Genomic DNA, 886 nt, shown 5'->3' on the forward strand with positions numbered 1-886 from the left:
ATATTGATATGTATGGTATGTGGTATTTTGGGGGAGCTCACTAAGCTTCGTGCTTACAGTTTCAGTTTTGGTTTCAGGTACTTCCGCAAGCAAAGGGAAGAGCTCGGGGTGACGGCATCGCACACACCACCGCCTCAGCTTTAGCCTGGGATTGATTTAGTTGTTTGATTTGATGTAGTATGATACAGTTTTCCGCACAGTATTTTATCATGTTTTGGAATACATCACGCATGGTTTTATTATATGATACTCTGATTACAGTTTCGATTATATTAAAAACAAAAATTTTTGGGTCGTATTTTTGGGTCGTTTCAAGTTGGTATCAGAGCCCTGGTTTGAGGGATTCGGATACACTTCCGGGTGTATCTGAACTCAAACTAAGGGAAATGAAAGATTTTATTAAAATAAAAACGTTTTATAAAAAGAATTTTGAAAGTACTTAGAAAGGAAGAATTTTTTTTAAACAAGATAGAGGTGTGTGCATGCGGTCAGCCGAGCTCAAGTAAGTACTCCCAAATTACCCATACAAGTTATTTGTTCAATTTCAGTTTTAGTAGAACAGCATGCTAGTATAGGACTAAGGATTTAGGAGAATGCCTTATGTGCCTGCTTATGTGTTACAGCTTTATGAGTATTGCATGCTAGTACTGAGTAGACAGCAGTAGGATAGCCTGATTAGGTTATGCCTGATAGCAGGAGCTTAGCATCTTATGCTAGTGCAGTTTCTTGTTATAAGAATAGTTTGCTTGAGTTTGTTTTCCGTGTCCGAATGCTGCTTGCTTTGTGCTTAGTGGGGTTCCGAGTGATGGGAGTTAGCCATTAGGTGAACACGTCACACCACATGTGACTAGGATTGAATAATCTCAGAGTACTGGAACTGGCCCTA

The sequence above is a fragment of the Lactuca saligna genome, chromosome 4, assembly GCF_052625555.1.
Source record: "Lactuca saligna cultivar CGN05327 chromosome 4, ASM5262555v1, whole genome shotgun sequence".
Classification (NCBI taxonomy): domain Eukaryota; kingdom Viridiplantae; phylum Streptophyta; class Magnoliopsida; order Asterales; family Asteraceae; genus Lactuca; species Lactuca saligna.